At 43.6% G+C, this 16,506-nt stretch overlaps 5 non-coding genes across 5 annotated transcripts; 3 read left to right on the top strand and 2 right to left on the bottom strand.

The window, feature by feature from the left end:
• Positions 1 to 266: 266 nt before the first annotated feature.
• TRNAV-UAC (transfer RNA valine (anticodon UAC)) lies at positions 267 to 339 on the bottom strand. The gene has a single exon. It is a non-coding gene; the product is annotated as a tRNA-Val (tRNA).
• A 6,419-nt stretch (positions 340 to 6,758) lies between these two features.
• Positions 6,759 to 6,832, top strand: TRNAT-AGU (transfer RNA threonine (anticodon AGU)). The gene has a single exon. It is a non-coding gene; the product is annotated as a tRNA-Thr (tRNA).
• A 3,399-nt stretch (positions 6,833 to 10,231) lies between these two features.
• On the top strand, positions 10,232 to 10,304 carry TRNAV-GAC (transfer RNA valine (anticodon GAC)). The gene has a single exon. It is a non-coding gene; the product is annotated as a tRNA-Val (tRNA).
• A 2,531-nt stretch (positions 10,305 to 12,835) lies between these two features.
• On the bottom strand, positions 12,836 to 12,909 carry TRNAI-AAU (transfer RNA isoleucine (anticodon AAU)). Its single transcript has one exon. It is a non-coding gene; the product is annotated as a tRNA-Ile (tRNA).
• Positions 12,910 to 14,263: 1,354 nt separating this feature from the next.
• TRNAV-AAC (transfer RNA valine (anticodon AAC)) lies at positions 14,264 to 14,336 on the top strand. The gene has a single exon. It is a non-coding gene; the product is annotated as a tRNA-Val (tRNA).
• The last annotated feature ends 2,170 nt before the right edge of the window (positions 14,337 to 16,506 follow it).

Here is a 16,506-nt window from a genome sequence, read left to right as displayed (position 1 = left end):
GGCCCTGGCTGTGTACTATTTTAAAGTATCCATATTTGTTGTTGATCAGGCCTTGCTCGTAATTGTTTTCTCCCTGGCCATCATGAAAAGCAGAGAAATCCTCTGATAGTGCAAGCCAGCGTGGCCCCACACTTAGTGCCCAGTCAAGTGAGTGTCCAGAAGGGGAAACTGAGGACACAACCCACTGGGCCCTAGGTTATCTCAGTATCTGGAGGGAAAAGGGAAGCTCCCAAATTTCTTTTGAATGGAAGCCAAAGGTAACCTTGTGGTTCCACTGGGAATCGAACCCAGGATCTTCTGCGTGTAAGGCAGATGTGCTAACCACTACACCATGGAACCTAAAGACAACCTACTCTCCTAAGAGCTCTTACTAGAATCAAGGTGAGAAAAGAAGACCAGAATTAGGTATCAATTGTTATTATGCCTAAGAATTAACTCCTGTGAACTTGGCCCAGGGAGGCTATGTGGAACAAATGAACTACCTGCATCTCACACACACAACCTTGAAAGTCTTAATGAGTACTATGACTTCTCCATTTCCATTCTCCTGGAACATTCTTAGTCTGGTCAACATTTGTTGTTTTTCTACCCATATTTATTGAGAGCTTACTATACTCCAGACACTTTTCAAGGCTCTGGGATACAGCAGTACATACATGGTTAAAAAAAAAAAAATCCCTTCTTGAGATGACATTGTGGTACTAAAAAGTGCATTTATATTTCATGGATACTAACCTTGAATTTAGCAGCAGTCCACGTTAACTCCTCCTTTGCCCCTTGTCCTGAAACTACCTTACATCTCAATTCACAAGATCAAAAACCACATTCATTAAGATCACATCAAGCCCATCATCAATATCTAGTATTACTATGAAATTAGTTTAGAACTTGCAGACTCTTGAGAGAGTCTTGAGGTTGTTTATATGTCTTGCCTTAACTAATAGAAAGTTAGTGGCTTTGACATAACCAAATGTTTGTGCTATTGGGCTTGTTTCTTTGTGCTCCCGTAGGCAGAAGAACATGCTTTAGCCAGTCTGCTAGCTCCATGAGGAGGATGAGACTCACATGGAACAGAATCCACTCTCCCTCTACCCCAGTCTGAGTCTTTATCAGCTGATCCTCAGATGTTTCAGCAAGCCCAGCTGAGATCAGATTTATCCAGTTGAGTCCAACCTACATCAAGTGACCCAGAGCCAACCAGTAGTCTCTTGGGAATAAATAACTGTTTTATGTTGGTGATATTTGGGGTGATTTCTTATGCAGTAACAGCGGATTGACACAGAAAGAGACAGAATTTGAGAATATCCGCTCTGAGAGGAAGGCATATCCATTACATGTCACGTGTCCACACCCGTTCAGCCATGAGCCACTGAGTGATAGAAACACTGTCTGTCAGTGGGAAATTTCCACTTAGTGTTGAACCCATATATTTGGTTAACTCTCCAATGGTCCCAGACAGAAACGGACTTATTTACCTCTAGGATATATATTAAAATATGCATACCAAAATGAGACAAAGCCATTAAAAGAAAACTATAGACCAACATCTCTCTTAAATATAGGCACAAAAAATCCCTAAATAAATATTGGCAAATCAAACTCAGAAATATATAAAAAGGATAATACATTAGGGGCGCCTGGGTGGCTCAGTCGTTAAGCGTCTGCCTTCGGCTCAGGTCATGGTCCCAGGGTCCTGGGATCGAGCCCTGCATCGGGCTCCCTGCTCTGCGGGAAGCCTGCTTCTCCCTCTCCCACTCACCCTGCTCGTGTTCCCTCATTCGCTGTGTCTCTCTCTGTCAAATAAATCAATAAAATCTTAAAAAAAAAAAAAGGATAATACATTATTACTACATGAAATTTATCCCAGTCTGTTTTAACATTCAAAAATCAATCAGGGCAATTCACCATATTTTTTTAATTCAACATATTAATAAGCTAACTAAATACAAAAAACAATATGATCGTATCAATAGAGGCAGAAAAAGTATTTAGTAAAATTCCACATACATTCATGATAAAAATTCACAGCAAACTAGGAATAGAAGGGAGCTTTGGCTCCTTAATCAAATAAAGGATATCTACAAAAAAAAAAAAAAAAGGAAAGAGAAAGTTACAACCAATGTCATACTTAATGGTGAAAGACTGAATGCTTCCCTCTAAGATTTAAATCAAAGCAAAAATGTCCTCTTTCTCACTTTTCCTGGTCAAGGAAAGACTTAGAGATCTTAGCTACTACAATAAAACAAAATGTGCAGATTGAAATGGAAGAAATAAAGCTCTCTTTATTCACAAATAACATGATTTTCTATGTAGAAAATCCTATATAACCTGACTAGACATTTCTCCAAAGAAGACATGTAGATGGTCAACAGACACATGAAGAGATAGATGCTCAACATCACCAGTCATCCTGGAAATGCAAATCAAAACCACAGTGAGATATCACCTCACCCCAGTCAGAATGGCTAGTATCAAAAAGATAAGCAACAACAAGTGTTGGTGAGAATGTGGAGCAAAGAGAACCCTCATGCACTGTTGGTGGGAATTTAAATCAGTGCAGCCACTGTGGAAAACAGTATGGCGGTTCCTCAAAAAATTAAAAATGGAATTTCCCTATGATCCGGTAATTCCACTGCTACATATTTACCCAAATGAAATGAATGCACTAATTTGAAAAGATATATGCACACCTAAGTTTATTGCAGCATTATTTACAATAGCCAAGATATGGTAGCAACCTGTGTCCATTGATAGATGAACTGATAAAGAAGATATTACACAGGGGCGCCTGGGTGGCTCAGTTGGTTAAGCGACTGCCTTCGGCTCAGGTCATGGTCCTGGAGTCCCAGGATCGAGTCCCGCATCGGGCTCCCTGCTCGGCAGGGAGTCTGCTTCTCCCTCTGACCCTCCTCCCTCTCATGCTCTCTGTCTCTCATTCTCTCTCTCGCAAATAAATAAAAATCTTAAAAAAAAAAAAAAAAAAAAAAGAAGATATTACACACGCACGTCCACACACACACACAAGAATATTACTTGGTCATAAAAAATGAATGAAATATCACCATTTGCAACATGGATGGACCTAGAGAGTATTATGCTAAGTGAAATAAATCAGACAGACCTTGCTGAATTCTTACCTTGTTTCTTTTTTTCCTTTTTCATGCCTTTATCTGCCACACTGTTTTAAAATAAATAGCGGCAAGCATTTTTCTTTTTTGTAAGGTAATGCTTTTTTTTACAGTAACAGTAGCCAAAGATGTGATGGAGTCCGAACAGGTAGTTCAGCACATGTCATGTTCCAAAACGTGCTTTGTTTCAAGACATCCACATTACAAAAATAAAGTTAAATTGTGGAGAGGCGTGAGTCAGCAGGGCACTTTTCACTGGAAAGGGAAAGTTGGCCTTTTAGAGTGAAAGTCTAGGAAAGACTGCGGAGGCTTTAATCAATGTGGTAGAAGTACAGCTTCCAAAGTGGAGACCACTTGAACTTCAGATGCTGTAGTGAGAAAGATGAATTTTGGAAGAACAGGGTTGCCCGTGGAGGCTCAACAGAGGCCCAGACCAGGAACACCTATAATCTCATAAAGAGAGTTCCCACATCCTCAGAAGGATAGCATAGTTTGTAAAAATGTGCAACAAAAGAAAACACAGTGCCTTATTTCAATACTCCAATTTATTTAGAAAGGAAGAACAAATTGAAAAGGAGGATGGAATGTTTGTAAAACATCACTGAATTTCAAATAGTTAAAATACACTTATACTCACACCTCCTGCCAATCTTTTTCCATTGAGCTACTGCGATAATACTCAAGAATGCACAGAATTTATCAACTGCTTAACCCCTCTTTTCAAATATTTGCTTTTTGTATATAATACTATCAGGATCTCTTAAGCAACTGCATTTTCCCTTTATGTATTAGGGATTCTTTCTCTTGTGTATTTTTATTAGAAACAGTTTCTCTACTTGTTATTATCATTTATTATAAAACTCGAGTAGTTAATTTCAATCAGTCAAGGCAGTTCTGTTCAAGTGAGACCTATAGTTCAAGAAACTTCTGAAAAAACATTAAATATAACCACTTTCAGTGTAGGCTGGAATGTTGAAATTTCTATTGAGGGTTCTTATTTATTTTTTCTGTGCACCTAAAAATTTCAGATGTTATTCACCAGCTATAAATATTTGAATGTGTTTGCTGTCTATTATATGCAGGGATGCACTGAGGGAAGGATACTAATGTGATTGGCTTGGCCTCTCTGTTTGTGGTAGAGTGTTAAAGATAAACACAAAGGATAGAACACCATGATATTGAATTGTTATTTAATCTACCATATTAAAAAACATGTTTTCTCCCATACATGTCATAGTCCACTGAAAATATGCTACTTCTCTCTCCTCTGCTACAATTTTTTGCATGCTAGATCTATTTCTTATTTAGTTTCTTGAACGATAGTTGGGATAACATAGATGCTATCTTTTTGCAGTATTTGATCTGTTTAAATTAATAGAATACCAACAAAATAAATAAGTCTACTGGAGAGTTACCATTAGGAATTAAAAACCGTAGGTCTGAATTAAGGATTCATCCACATTCTCAAGAATATGAGAAATGAAATTTAGGTGGAAGTACAGAGATCAACCAACTGCAGAATAATATTTCACAAGCTCAGAAGTAGACAAACACAAAAGTATATACACAAGCAAAAAGACCTTCAGGGAACTACACCCATCCTATCACACGTAAAAATGTTCTAAAGGATAACACAGATTGTTTTTATTATGAAAGAAATAAATGAATGCGGATTTCGGAAACAGCATAAAGCGAATTGGTCTGAGTCTTGGAATCATACATTTGAGCATCTCGTGTCTGTCTCTGTCTCGAAGCCAGTCACTTCTTCCTGGACTCAGCAGAAGGTTTCTAATGAAAAAGGCATTTTGAAGGTATTTCCTGGATGAGGTTCAGTGACACAGTCAGTATGTCATCTAAAAATCAACCCAAACTTTCCAGATTCAGCAACTGGCTGGCTTGCTCTTGTCCTTTTTTAAAAATATATTTCTTCCTAAATGATTTTAAGTGATCAGGGAATAACTTGGAGAAGAATTGCCTGAACTCTCATCTCTCCTGATGCTGACCCCAATGAACGGTGGAATGTAAGGTTCACACACAAGACAAAGCCTCTCTTAACCCCCAAATCCACTAGTTTCTGGTTGTACAGGAAGACAACAAGCACTTGATTTCACCAGTGTCAAAAGCATTTATATTTCTCTACATATGAGGCAGAGAGAGAGGTGGTGGAATTTTCTGATTATTATATTTGTATTTATAGGCTGTTATTTACATTTGCAAGTGGTTGATTGCACTCTTCCTACCAATTGTACAAGCATCAAGATAACAGGGAACAGTGCTGAGACTCGATGTGGGTCGGGGATACTAAGATTTGTCTTGGCCCCCTCCTGCTTCATCTGACTCTGGACGCTCCTGATTCTAAGTCTCAACCCTTGGTTTCTCGGTTAATGACTTTGCTCTGTTTCCCTCGGGTCACCCTTTTCTGTTTTATTTGCACTTTTTTCCCCCAGGAAGGGCTGCAAATTTTTCAGCTTAGCTTCATCTTTGCAGGACCAGGACTGGATGTCGCCCTTACTGATCTTGTGTCTCTTCAGCTACACTGGCTTGGGGGTCAGGGTTGGGGCGGGTGGAAGGGGAAATGGAGAGGGTGGAGGGGGCAGGGGCAAGGGGGCGTGGGGGGGCAGCGAGCAGCGACGGCCCAGTGAGGCTGCTCCCGACAAAGCACTGTGTATTCTTTATAGAAGTTTGTGGAATTTTATTATAGATATGTGTGTTTAATTGGTGTTTGTTACAATATACTCCTCCAACGTTTGTGTCAAGGATAGACGAGATCATCTAAAGGATTTGTCCAGTTCCAATCTCTTGGAATGAGAACGTGTGCCTTTTCCAGATCATTTTTAGTATTTGTTTTTCAGAAAGAAAGGGATAATTATTAGTTTTAATATCAATATCAGGGAAAAGGTGAGAGTAAGAAGACATCTATCCAATATCGCTTGGTGGGAAAAATGTAAGGATGCTAATATACCAATGAAGTTTTAATGTGTTTTGATATTTATATATAATTTCTTTTTTAAACAACATTTTTCCAAATTTGTATTTAAGTTTCAGGTAGTTAACAGACAATGTAATATTAGTTTCAGGTGTGGAATTTAAGAAGCGCTGTGTATTTTTAATGCACCCCTTTGCTACAGCAAATTACCAGGCTCGGCAAACACAGAAAATGGTCAGTTTCACGTGGGATTAAAAAGCAACCGCTTAGCGACAAAAAGAAGAAAACTGCATTTTGCCAAGTGATTTATGTGTCACTCCAGGAAAGCCTTGGGGCAATCCGCATTGCTTGAGCCCGTGCAGCCGAGAAGCACCATTGTCTCCCTATTGCAGATTCCAAGCTGAATCCATCTTCCGCGTGGAGCTGTAAACGCTCCTGGAAGGACAATGGTCTGGCTGCCTGTTCCAAGGGTTCCAGGGGCTGAGGAAGTCTCTCTTCCCCGCACAGTGTATAACTGCTGGGCACCTTTCAGGAGAAAGTAAGAAAACTTGATCAAAATCCTGAGAATTAAAAAAAATGATAATAATCCCGAGAATTAGTCTGGATGCACTTCTGTTGGTCAAAAATTCTTGGGAACCACAGCAGTCAGACGGAACAGTGAAGTCACCCTCAAATTATATGCAAGTGAGCCACCTTCTGTCGTGGGCTCCGTGGCTTAGCTGGTCAAAGCGCCTGTCTAGTAAACAGGAGATCCTGGGTTCGACTCCCAGCGGGGCCTTCCAATGTGAGCTTTTGCAATTTAGTAGTCTGAGAATTGGAGATAATTTGAATTTACATCCCTAAAGCCCCAGGAGTGGGAGGGACAGCATTAGATGAAGAATCTTACGTAAAAAAAAAAAAAAAAATAACAACAACAACAAAATCTTTCCCAATAGTACAGTGATAGAAAAACCAAAATATCTATGCTGAGAACTGAAAAACTCAGAGAGCTTGTTCTACTGTTATGATTTGAGCACTGGAATTGCCTAGGATAAGTGAGGTTTGCTTCTTGGTCTTCTACCATTTGAGATCAAATGTGAGGCACTCACCACTTTGGCTTTATGTGATCTCTCTGACTGTCTTAATTATTTTTGCCTCCTAGAATCTTTATCAACTAGAACACTGTCCACATTTATTTTTCTTGAATGGCTCCTTGAATAGCTATTTTCCCCTCCTCCAGCCCCAATTTTGCACCAAATAGCTTTTTGGCCCACCGAATAGTGCACATGGTTCTCAAAATTTAGTGAGCGCATGAATTACCTGGTGATCCATTAAAGTGAAAGATTTAATCCATTACATCTCTGATGAGGCCTGAAATTCAGTCTTTATACAAGCTCCCTGGTGATTGATAGTTATTCTGCTGGTACATGGACCTTATTCTGTGTAGAAAGGCTAGTGACTTAGTGATCGTTTCAATGGTTGTGGCTTTTTTTTTTTTTTGAGGTAAAACTGGCATGTAATACTATATACCTTCCAAGTGCACATTATAATTAGCCATCTGTATGCACTACACAGTGATCACCACCAGAATGTCTTCTTCCATTCAGTAGGTTGTCTTTTCATTTTGATGGATGGTTTCCTTTGCTGTACAAAAGCTTTGTGGTTTAATGTAGCCCCATTTGTTTATTTTTGCTTTTGTTTCTTTGGCATTTGGGGTCAGATCCAGAAACACATTGCTAAAACTGATGTCAAGGAACTTACTGCCTGTATTTTCTCCCAGGAATTTTATGGCTTGAGGTGTTACATTCAAGTCTTTAATCCATTTTTAGTTCATTTTTGTGGATGGTGTAAATATGGTCTAGTTTCATTCTGGTGCATGTAGCTGTCCAGTTTTCCCAGCACCTCAGTGGTTGTGGTTTTGAGTTCTATTCTTTTATATGTTTATAGCCACTTTCCACACCCATTAGTAAGCCTGGGGTTGTGTTTACTCATTTGCCTTTTGTCAAATCCAATTCAAAAGAAATGAAAGCAAAGAACAAGGTAAAAATTCTAATATAAATTAGTGTAAATCAAGTAGTGTTATAACTGTTCTCTCCTTTTCATGTGATAAAGGACTCTAGGATATACCAGAAATTTTGGAAGGAAGAGAAGAGGATAAAAAAGAAGAATTAATGGCAAAACACACAAAATTCCTTTAAAAAATGCTGGAGGCAAGTGGAAATAAAAGTATAAACCTGAAAACTCTTGGTGCATTTATTAGTTACATAACTCTAAAAAATAGTAAACCTGGGCAAAATAAAAAATAAATAAACCCCGAGACTTGAGATTTTCTTGTTTATGTGCTCTATTTCTTCAGAGTTCTAAGAAATACTTTTATTTATCATGATCTCTGTCCCACTCATGGTGCACAACCTTTCTCAAACAATGGGTTTCATTTCAATTAGTTTCTTGCTTCTTCCCATAGTGGTGTAACAGGTTGATTTCTCCTTTTGTGAGCCATTTGGGAGGAATGTTGTGTGTCAGAAGATTTATTTTATAGATCTCTTGCAGTGGAAAGCTGGCTACTGTAAGAAATAAAGGTGATAAACAGTGATATGAAACACTGCTGGGAGAGGTGAGTGCTTAAATAAAATAACTGGAGTGTTTGTTCTCTACAAATTGATCCCAAATAAGATCTGGAAATTCACCAATATGTCTTTACTGAAGTGTCTTGTCTTTAACTGAAATCCTATTTCTCTACTGACTAAAGTGAATGTATCCTCATTATTCCTAGGTCCCATGACATCTCCTCTGACCCATGACCTATCATACTGCTCCCATTGCCAGATGCCCCCTTCTCTCCACCTCTCCTCCACCAATGTATTTCTTTCCCTCTATCAAATCTCAGATCAGTTATCATTTCTTTTGAAAGCCTTTTCTAATCATTAGGAGTTGGAAAATTGCCCCGTTTCTATGCTTCTGTGAAAATGCATGAGCATTTATCTCTGTGGTTTCATTTGGCAATTTAAAAATAATTAACCTATTTTGTGCAATCATATTATAATAATCAGCGCAGTGCCCTTTGGTACCCCAGGCCTGTCCAATTTTTCAGGACATCTGGTACCTCCAGAGCCTAGGTCAGCACTGGGCGCATTGTGGGCTACTCATTACTTCTTTTTTTTTTTTTTTTTTTTTAAGATTTTACTTATTTATTTGAGAGAGAGAGAGCACATGAGAGGGGGGAGGGTCAGAGGGAGAAGCAGACTCCCCGCCGAGCAGGGCGCCCGATGGGGGACTCGATCCAGGGACCCTGAGATCATGACCTGAGCGAAGGCAGAGCCACCCAGGCGCCCCTCATCAATTCTTTTAAGATAAACGCCTACTCAACTTATTGAAAAGTGAACGATCATTTATGCTGCCGACTTGATGTCAGAAGAAAGAAAGGAGACTGGAGGTCTCGCCATCTAGGAAATACGGCCTCTCCTCCGTTCCTGCCACGCGGCCACCGGACCGTTCCTGGTGAGGAGGGGGCTTCCAAGTCGCTGTTGTCAGCCGTGCGGACGCACGGATCTCTCACAACGGGTCCGAGCAAAGGAAAGGTCATTGCGCAGTGAGCACCTTCTAGATCCCTCAGGGAAGCGCTGGGAAGGGGCGAAAGAGCGAGGGACGTCAGTTTCAAGGACGAGGAAAATTAGAAACCAGGCAAGCGCGCCATCTGTTGAGCCCATTGCCTCCGGTCACTGAGCCCTGCTGCTGCAGAGCCGCGGGGGGACACGGGGTCGTCGTGCCACCCCTTTGTCACCCCCCCCAGTAAGCTGGGCCCAGGCCGCGCCCCCGCCCGGCGGAGGCCCCCAGACCCGCTTGGCCCCGGCGGGAGGGTGGGAGGTCTCCAGCGCGCGGCGGTGGTCCCGCTTCTCAAGGTCAGGAGACCACACGCCCTGAGGGCCCGAGGCGACCTGCCGCAGTCTGGGAAGGGGTCTGGGAAGGGGTCTGGGAAGGGGTCTGGGAAGGGGTCTGGGCTCTGGTTTCGAGGTCCCTTCGGCGGTGAGTTGCGGAGTTTCCATATTGCCATTTTAACAAACCAAAAGGGTAAGGAGAAATAAATTCGTCGTGAGTGAAAATATACTAAAAGAAAAGTCATTGAAAATGTCTAGGTTTGGGGCACCCAGGAAACGGGCGTATCAATGCCTGCAATTCCGAGCAGCGGCTGGGCCCGGGGGTTTCCGTGGTGTAGCGGTGATCACGTTCGCCTGACACGCGAAAGATCCCCGGTTCGAGACCGGGCGGAAACAACCCTTCCTGGGAATTTTGTCCCTTGGGGTGAAATGCCATCTTATAAGTGCCTAAGCCTTTGCGCACCCTCCCCAGGGGGCCCCCACCCGAAAACACGGGTTTCCCAAGTGACCCGCATTCCAGCAGCGCTGAGACTTGCATCCTCACCTGCCCCGTCGGACCTGGCCCCTCGGAGCCCTGCCCTCAACAGAGGCCTTCTGAGAAGAGGACCGTCCTGGAAATCCACCCCCTTAACTTTAAAATAGGTCCTTTCTTCTTAGTATTGCACTTTATGTCGTCTGCAATCAAGACCTCTTACAACATACCTGTAGGAATATATTCTTGCAGCCTGTGGCTAGTGTCTCCTCTCTTTTCTTAAAATTTTTTTATTATGTTATGTTAATCCCCATACATTACATCATTAGTTTTAGATGAAGTGTTCCATGATTCATTGTTTGTGCATAACACCCAGTGCTCCATGCAGAACGTGCCCTCCTCAATACCCACCACCAGGCTAACCCATCCTCCCACCCCCCTCCCCTCTAGAACCCTCAGTTTGTTTTTCAGAGTCCATCGTCTCTCATGGTTCGTCTACCCCTCCGATTTCCCCCCCTTCATTCTTCCCCTCCTGCTACATCCTTCTTCTTCTTCTTCTTCTTCTTCTTCTTCTTCTTCTTCTTCTTCTTCTTCTTCTTTTCAACATATATTGCATTATTTGTTTCAGAGGTACAGAGCTGAGATTCAACAGTCTTGCACAATTCACAGCGCTTACCATAGCACATACCCTCCCCAGTGTCTATCACCCAGTCACCCCATCCTCCCACCCCCTCCCCTCTAGAACCCTCAGTTTGTTTTTCAGAGTCCATCGTCTCTCATGGTTCATCTCCCCCTCCGATTCCCCCTCCTTCAGTTTTCCCTTCCTACTATCTTCTTCTTCTTTTTTTTTTTTTAGTGTCACCTCTCTTAACTCAGTCTTCTGATGAAAAATGTGTCCATCTCCGCTCAGGTGTTTCCAATCTAATAACCCTATAAAGTGAATATCAACACACAGTTCACAGAAAAGGAAATAAAAATGTCTTTTATATAAATGACAAGATACTTGACCTACTCATCAAGAAATGTAAATAATTAAACTCCAGGGGGTATGTATCACTTTTCACCAAAATGGCAGAATAAAAGCATGGGCAGCATTCTCTGTCCGGGAGGATTCGTTCATTCATTAAAGGTCTGTGGAACGCCTGCTTTCCGCCTGGCCCTGACCCGTGCCCTCGCTGTACCCGGATCCAGACTCAGTCCTGACAGAGGTGTGTTTCATTGGCGGCCCCAAACCAGATGCCACGACTCTCAATGACACCATTTTCTTTTTTTTTTTTTTTTAAGATTTTATTTATTTATTTGAGACAGAGAAAATGAGAGAGAGAGAGAGCACATGAGAGGGGGGAAGGTCAGAGGGAGAAGCAGACTCCCTGCCGAGCAGGGAGCCCGATGTGGGACTCGATCCCGGGACTCCAGGATCATGACCTGAGCCGAAGGCAGTCGCTTAACCGACTGAGCCACCCAGGCGCCCTCATATAACCCATTTTGGAATTTTCTTTTTCCTAGCCATTGCATTCTACAAGAGAGGGTATAAAAAGAGACTGTTTTCTTTTCTTTCTTTTTTTTTTTTAAGATTTTTACTTATTTATCTGAGAGAGAATGAGAGACAGAGAGCACGAGAGGGAAGAGGGTCAGAGGAAGAAGCAGACCCCCCGCGGAGCAGGGAGCCCGATGCGGGACTCGAGGATCATGACCTGAGCCGAAGGCAGTCGCCTAACCAACTGAGCCACCCAGGCGCCCGACACCATTTTCTAAAGCAAGCACCGCTCAGCGGGTCAAACAAAAGTCAACCGATCCTCACTTTATGAATTTGGTAGACCCTGAAGCCGTGTAAAATGTTTGCATTTATACGCAAAGAGCGTTCAGGTTTAGGCTCAGGTAAGTAAAACATTGTTACTTACAAGGAGGTCCAGGAGGACGTTTGGAAGTCCAGTGCAGCCGAGGACGCGTGTGGACTATCCAGCGTATTTTAGGATGCTCAGCACGCCTGACCTCAGTTACTAAACGCCAGGAGAACCCGCCAACGTGAGGACAACCAGAAATGTGCGCACGTTTCCACAATATCCCTTAGTGCTCTCTCGCAAATTCTAACAACGAACATGGGGCAAATGAAATGCTTTCTAGCAAGTATGAATAAAATCTTGGAAATTTTAGAAGTTGGAAAGTCTACTTCCAGGCTGAAAATGTTTGTAAAGGCTGAAGTTGGGTAAGTTAAAGGGAAAGATTTTTGGCAAAACAGGTGATTGTAAAATAATAGAATGAATATATCCTGGACAAAATAGGTTCCCCAATTAAATAATGAAGGAACGCCAGAGACCTCTTTTTATTTTTTTTAAGTTAGATAAAATCCAATAGGGTACCCTGACAGCACCAATCGTTTAGCAGGAATTTAAAGTGCTAGCCTTAGGAAAGTGTAAGTAAATCTCTCTGGATAACACTGAGGGAAAACGCGCCGTGGCCAGTACGGGGCTCGAACCCGCGACCTTGGCGTTATTAGCACCACGCTCTAACCAGCTGAGCTAACCGGCCACCCAGCTATGAGGTGTTTCGCTCCAAATTTTAAAGCTCCATTTCCTGCAATAGTTCTTCGTGGGAAACTAGACGTTTTTCTACTTTTCTCAGTCCACCTAATTTATCGGGAATAGAAAAATGGAAAGAAAAAAAATCCATCTTCAAGCACAAATGAACCTCACTCACGGGGAAATTTCATCTTTCTCAAATCCTGCGATCTAATCAGAATCTCAGCGAAGCCTTTTCCCCCAGACTGAAAAGCTAATCTTAAAATCCATATGGAAATGCAAAAGACCCAGAAAAGGACACATAATTTCGAAAAAAAGAGGACCAAAGTGGGAGGATTTACGCTTTTTGATTTGAAAACCTTCTATGATGATGCAGTAACCAAGGCTGAAGCCGTGGCAAAAAGGACAGCCCTACGAATCCACGGAACATAACTGAGAGTCGAGAAGTCACCGGCCCACATATGGCCAACTGGTTTTCAACCCGAGTGCCAGGGCATCAGTGAGGGAAAGGATAATCTCTTCAACAGGGCGTGCGGGGACAATGGCCATCCACATGAGAAAGCCATCGCTAGTCATTAGGAAAATGCAAATTAAAATCACTCTGAGATACCATTGCATGCTCACAGGTATGGGAGGGGGTCTCCTTGGAGCTCTCCGCCCTGCCGAAGTTTGGAAAGGTGGTTCCAGTCCCCATTGGAAAGGTCACTGGCGAGGCCCTGGTGGGCCTTTCGGTTTATGACCGCGGCCCTCCTGGTGTTATAAAAACAATATGGGATATTGCAGATAGGGGAAACTGAGCCTCCGCAAGGCATCTCAGGTAGGCCATCTGACATCTCTTAGACACCCTGGGCTCCACTCATCAGCACCAAGTCCAGCCAGGGACAGGCGGACAGTCTCCTCCCCATTTCCGTCCTCACTCTGCCTGTGGGCCAGGGCACATCCCCCCCTCAGTCCTCAACTTCTGTGGGTCGAGCCCTGCCCCGCCCAGAATGGGCACTTTCCAGAGTTCAGTTCAGCGGCTCCCGGTTATTTTCCTGGGATCATTCTCTGGCACCCAGAAGATGGAGACCATAGAACCTTCTAGTCAGATAAGCTCAAATGGGACCATATCGAGGAATTTTTCTGAAATCTCCCATACTCCGAGGCTGCCAAAAATTTCTGTCTTGCGGTGGGTAAGGGCTTCTTCCCCAGGGAGAGTTTACTTGGTGTGAGTCATTGACTCCAATATTATTGATTTGAATAACTAGAAAAGCGCAGTAAGCTTGAAATTTCTTGGAAGAAGGATCAATTCAGGGTTCCCAGACCTGGGACAGCCAGGAAAAGTCTATTCTCTATCAGAGAAGAGAAAAAGAGCATGCGGCCAGGTTTCCGTAGTGTAGTGGTTATCACGTTCGCCTAACACGCGAAAGGTCCCCGGTTCGAAACCGGGCGGAAACAGAGGGGGCCCTCGCTTATGGAGTATTTTTATTTGTTTATTTATTTTTTGAAGTTTCTCCAGAGCCCTGCAGTGGACATGTTTGGAATCGCACCATTTATGGTCCTCGGAGTGGGGACCCCTCACCTGGTACCTCCAGCACGTCAGCTGGGTATAACTCGCAGGAGGTTTCCTTCCTGGGGGGGGGGGTGTCTTCGCTCCTTCCCAGGTCTGTCCTCCCCCCACCCCCATGGAAGATCTTTGGAAACCGAGCGTCCACAGACACTGTGGTGAACCTCACCAGTCTCAAGCAACTTATTTACAGTCAGACCAATATTGTCAGATATAGGGTCATCTGGGGACGAGAGAGAGAATTGTAGGAGTATCGTGGGACAGGAATCTGCAGGGAGATCTCAGTGGGGCCCAGCCCACTGCCGAACCCATCTCACATGGCGACACCAACCCCCACGCTGCCGTCGTCTGGTCCCCAAGCCGATCTCAGGGACTCGGTCCTCAGACTGCTCTAACCACGGCCTTGCGGGGAAGGGGGGAGGGATTTCCATCGGCCGCGCGATTTCGTGGCGGGATGGGGTGGCACGCAGCCCCGGCCATACCCGCCCCTCCAGGCCAAGGCCCCTTGGCCCTCAGTCTTTCCAACCCCCTGAAGTTCACTCACTCAGCTTCAGTGGGATCGACGCGTGTTCCACTTAGGTCCAGGACTCTCCTAGCGCATTTAGGATGGAGTTAGGGTGTTTCCCTGCATGTATGTGCACTGGAGTCCTCCCGAAGAACCTGGACGTGCAGATACCCTTGCTGGACATTTCCTTGGACTCAGAGCGCTGCTGGGCGGAGGTCATGGGGCTCTGGCAGCGCCCAGGACCATTCCCAGCAGGAGGAGGGAGCCCACACGCTCTAAATAAGTGGGGCTATTTGCTGCATTTTTGCAAGTGAGGAAAGAGATGGGGCAAGGTTTAATAGTGACTTGGTTGTGTGTGTTAGTCTCATTTTACTCAAGAATGTGAACAATGAACCAAGAATAGGAATGGTCTTTCTTTTCAACTGGCTGATTCATTCCTGTGGGTTCAAAGCAGCTTTGAGGGATGTTTGGCTCACGTTCAACTCAACAAGAAAGTTTGTTTTGCTGGTGCATGAGCTGGACTTAGTAAGAATATGAATCGATTTAAAACATTAGGAAACATCTTCAGGCTCTTTGTTTATTGTTCTGCCTCTTAGACCTAAAACTGGCCCTTTGGGTTTCAAGCCTACAAATAAAGTGCCTCCATTGCAAGTCTTAAGTAAGTTCTCCAGTGAATCTCACTAACACAGTTCTAGCAGGCTACCAGCAGGGCACACCGCTAAATGCACTGTACCCCATCCTGGAATATTTCTGGAAGATAGCAGTGAGGGGGCAATCCTCCTAATGGGCAGATCTTTGGCTGGTGGACCTGGGCATCCATTTCATTCAGATATCAGATATCAGAGATGAGCTCATGTACAGTGACTAATGGTTTGGCTGATTGGTCAGAGAGATCAATGTGGAATCCTTAACACAGCACCTCTCTGGAGGAGACCAAGGGATGGGGTGGCTGGGTGATAGACATTGGGGAGGGTGTGTGCTATGGTGAGTGCTGTGAAGTGTGTAAGACTTGAATCACAGATCTGTACCTCTGAAACAAATAATGCAATATATGTTAAGAAAAAAAAGAAGAAGAAGAAGATAGCAGGAGGGGAAGAACGAAGGGGGGAAAATCAGAGGGGGAGACGAACCATGAGAGACGATGGACTCTGAAAAACAAACTGAGGGTTCTAGAGGGGAGGGGGTGGGAGGATGGGTTAGCCAGGTGATGGGTATTAAAGAGGGCATGTTCTGCATGGAGCACTGGGTGTTATATGCAAACAACGAATCATGGAACACTACATCAAAAACTAATGATGTAATGTATGGTGATTAACATAACATAATAAAAAAAATTTTTTTAAAGTGACCAACCAGAGCAACCAGAGTCCTAGAGAGGTTATTCCCAGAAGGCATGAATTCATGATGTGAAGGCGGTGGCTCTGAGTAGCACCATCAGTGGACTGGATGAGGTGGGTGTTCAGCCTAGAACCACCTGTTTCCGTGCAAGGCACTCATTCATCTCACAGCCTGGAGTGTCCTTTGCTGAGGGCTGCAAGCTGAGCTCCTCCCAGCCA

The sequence above is a fragment of the Mirounga angustirostris genome, unplaced genomic scaffold (genome assembly GCF_029215605.1).
Source record: "Mirounga angustirostris isolate CCGP_5_RB_7025 unplaced genomic scaffold, mMirAng1.0.hap1 SCAF_8, whole genome shotgun sequence".
Classification (NCBI taxonomy): domain Eukaryota; kingdom Metazoa; phylum Chordata; class Mammalia; order Carnivora; family Phocidae; genus Mirounga; species Mirounga angustirostris.
The sequence above is the reverse complement of the archived record's forward strand: the minus strand, read 5'-3'. Positions and strand labels throughout refer to the sequence as shown.